The sequence below is a fragment of the Microtus pennsylvanicus genome, chromosome 3 (genome assembly GCF_037038515.1).
Source record: "Microtus pennsylvanicus isolate mMicPen1 chromosome 3, mMicPen1.hap1, whole genome shotgun sequence".
NCBI classification, from domain to species: domain Eukaryota; kingdom Metazoa; phylum Chordata; class Mammalia; order Rodentia; family Cricetidae; genus Microtus; species Microtus pennsylvanicus.
Genome location: NC_134581.1, coordinates 18,616,488 through 18,620,694, shown reverse-complemented (window position 1 = coordinate 18,620,694; position 4,207 = coordinate 18,616,488).

Here is a 4,207-nt window from a genome sequence, read left to right as displayed (position 1 = left end):
CTCTAGATACATTTATGTTGATCTTAAGGGTTTTTTAAACTATATAAACAACTCATGGCCTGCTCTGGGCGAGCCGTGCTCCTCTCTGCTGCTGAGCACTGTAAGCAGATGGGCGCATCACTTCTTAGATGTCCTTGGCTGCTGATTTGGGTCTGAAATGCCATTTCAGGGTTTTGTCTTGAAATCGGGGACCATTTTTTTGTAGCCACACTACATTCCAATTAGCCATTCTGACCAATATTTGTGCTGGTTATAAGCAGTAAAATAGGGATAGTACTAGCCTTAAGTAATTCCACAAGCCTCAGGAGGACCAGCTGATAAGCAGACTGCTATACACCATGATCTAGGCTCTAGAGAAGCTGAGGAAGGTCATGGGCTTGAGCTGAGGGCCAGCTAGAGCCACACAGCCAGACTGTCCAATAATAAGGAAGCCAACTGGTCAAGGTCACCAGCTTGGACAAGGATGAGCCATTATTTTTTAGATTTCTAGGGCCTCTAGCCCCCCTGCTCAGGCAGCCAAAGCCAAAATCAATATGGATCAGTTGTTTACATGGTGGTCCTGGCTTGGGTGATTGGATGATGCAGTTGTCATGACCTGAACACTCTGAGCGCACTTCTCACACAGGACAGGTAAAGGACAGAACTTTATGTCAGTAGTAGTTGACTGTAAGGCCTTCAATACTGAGGTGAAGACAAGGGATAGCCTATGGGAGTGACCTCTACAGCGGTCCCCAGGTCAGTTTGAATGGATGGGAATCCAGAGGAAACTATGGCCAGGTGTCTTTGGTGTCCAGAGCTTTGTGATTTACAGTCTCAGATGAGCCAAGTCAGCCCTGAGGTTCTCATTGCAGGGCAGACTCCACCAGTCTGTGGCTGGTCGGAAGAACCCTTTTTGAGAAAGGATGTTAGTCACAGGGAGAGCATCTGTTGCTTACGGTGATGTTGCTCCAGCCTCCGGCCTCCGGCCTCCATCTACGTAAGCCCCTGCCTGCAGAGGCCCTGCTGGCCACTGCAGCAAACCAGCGTGGGAGGAAAAGGCTGTGTTCGGGTGGTCGGGTTCCTGGCAACATCATTGTTTGAGCCTCTGAGATGATACTGTGAAAACCTTCAGACACATGACTCCTCACTGTCCAGTAGAAATTGTCTCCTAAACAGGAGCCGTGGTGCCACCTGATTGGCTTTCCCCTGGCAGAGACCTTTCCCTCGGAAGGATGGCATGAATCTAAAACTCACTGCCATCTGCCTTGCTAAAGTATCACCACTCCGGAAAATGGCTTGGACAGGAAGTGTGTCGGGAGGGATGGACTTGCATTGCCTACCCTGTGCTGGTAGCAGATCTGTAGTGAAACACCCCTGGAAGAAGGGGCTCGTTCCTGTTACCTGTCGGGCTAAACTGCTAAACTACGCAAGCGTTTGGTGACCCAGAAGTAGGTCACCATGCCATGAGGCTGAAGTTGGCAGGCATCTTCAGGGACTCCACACTCATGTCCTTATGGCTACGTTTTCTGTATAAGAAGTCTCCTTCACGAGAGGCTACCAGATAGCAGAGAAAGTTGCTCCTGCTTTGGGGAATTTTCCATCTATTCCATTCTCCCTACCAACAGTAGTTCTTCATTTTCAATGTTGTTACGTCTGCTGTGAGGCCTCTCCCACTATCAGACTGGTAAATGACGGTGGTCTCTCGGTGTGCGCTGCCCCAGACAGATGTGCCACTCAGATTCTGCCCCTACAGCTGCCCAGGACTCCCTGAAGGGAGAGGACTCAAAATGTTCTTGCTGTCCTAGCTGAGTCCTAGCCTTCCCCTTCCATGTTCCACTTGTAAACATGGTGTGTAAGGCCTACGGACGGTCCGTGCCACACGTGTCTCTTTCTTTGTAGATGAATGAGGTGGTCTGTTTCAAGTTAAATGAGCCAAACTAATCCTAATGGATGAGTCCGTACCACAACAGAAGCTAATAAACCAACTCAGCTGGCCACAGCGCCCTGGCATGGCCGGGGCATGTAGGAGAATGCAAGCCACAGTTGTAATCTTGATTTCTCCCAGCAAAAGCAGACTTTGGGGAAGTCGCTGCACCACTGGGTTGTGAACTCTCTGATGTCAGCCCTGTTTAGAGTTGGGTAAAGTTGCTCTTTGTCATTGCTGTCCTTGTCCCCAGAGGAAAACACTTGAGTAGTTATTTGAGGAGTTGATGGTGGGGTGGTAAAGATAAAAAAAGGATGAAAACATCTCTCCTTTCCACATGGCTGACCAAGACAGTCCTATTATCCTCTCAGCGAACCCCAAGCTAGATGAGCAGGGCTTGTGTCTGACTCGTAGAGATTGACTACATTTGCAAGTAAAGTCAGGCAGCAAAACACCATATGACTTTCTTTAAGAAAACAAATCCAGGCATCAAAACTTGTCAAAGGGGTCATAACAGCTAAAACAGCTCAGTCACCTTTCCTAAAAACAAGTACTGAGTCCCAATTACTTCAATAGAGAACTCTTGCAGCTTTTTAGAGACAATATCCCAATTTCATCTCTGCCTAGTGAGGTGGTGAGGAACATAGGACAGACAGACTCGTTTTGATTTTTTTAAACTTAGTTTTTATTATTAAAATTTGTCAAGAACACAAAATTTATTATATAATTATTCCATGGGAGAATTACACTCGTGTTCTTATCTTAAAGGACAGCAAAGAAAAGAAATAATAGGATTGTTTTAGATTGAAAACATTTATTGTATCATGAAGATAATAGTACAGAAAAATTGAAAATACAAGTTAAAAACACAAACTTTATGATCCCTTTTTGCAGACTTACTAAGACTGCTTACATCTCTTCAAACTTCTAAGACTAACACAGGCAAGGCCCTACATTCAGTCCCCAGTACTAGGATGGATGAATGGATGGATAGATGGATGGACAGATGGATGGATGGATGGATGGATGGATGGATGGATGGATGGATGGATGGACGGACAGATGGACTGATAGACAGATGAACCAGGAGTGCCATTTTGCAGTCATCAAGAACCGTCCAGACTAAGAATTATCAGTGGATACCAAATTAAGAGGAAGGGACAGACTAATTGTCTTGGTGATTAGAATATTTATTTATATTGTCTTAAAGTGTCTCCCACTGATTACTTACTAATAGCAAATCAAAATACTAAAAGTAATCTTATTTTTGAGTGACAGATGACTACCATAGTTCACCAAATATGACACACTGAAGGCAGAACATCACTCTTGTAAAAGTCTGCTTGGAAATTGTTATGATTGTTTGTACAAGCCACGCCCACTCCCTCCCCCATCTGCTGAGGCAGACTGATCTTCAACTTCCGACATGAGCTCGCTCTCTTCCACCTTCCTCTCAGAGAGGCAGCTTCACTTCTGCCTCTCTCCCCACTTCTCCGCGCCCTCCCCCCCGCTTTCTCTCTTGCTCTGTCCTCTTCTCCTTCTTTCCCCTCTCTCCTCTCTTCCCCCTTTTCCCCTTTCCTTCCCATTCCATAATTCAACTAATAAATATCCAATTCCATTCTGTCCACGTGTCTCCCACCCACTCTCCCACCCTCTCACCCACCCAGCCTCTCGCTGCTGGGAACTTGCACCTTCGGGGACTCACTGTCACCTGCCCAGCCAGTTGCCTCATGGCTGGGCCCTGCCCAGGGCTGGTGGCTTTCCTGGTCAGGTCCAGAGAGTGGGGGTCATGCTCAGCCTCTTAAACCAACAGTTCTTCACAGCTTAAAAGATTTAATAGAAACCTTTGATAGAAATGGTTGTGGATTATTGTTTACACTGTAAAGATGTATCTTTGCCCAGGCACCTTCTGATTGGTTTATAAAAAGCTGACTGACCAATAGGTAGGCAGGAAGAGGTTAGGCAGGACTTCCAGAGAGAGAGAGGACTAGGGGAAGGAGAAAGACAGTCACCAGACAGACACAGAGAGGAAATGAGAGGTGCAAGATGGAAGAGAGGTAACACCACCTGACAGATAGATTTTAAAATATGGCTTAATTTAAGGTATAAGAGCTAGCTGAGATGAACCTAAACCAAAAGTCAAGCTTTCATAATTATTAATAAGTCTCTGGGTCATTATTTGCAGGCGAGTAGTCCAAAAAGAAAGCTTGCTATATATGGAACCCAACATGGGACACGTATTTCCACATAGAACCTGAGAAATCTTAAAACAAACAAACAAGCAAACAAAAACTAACAGGGCTT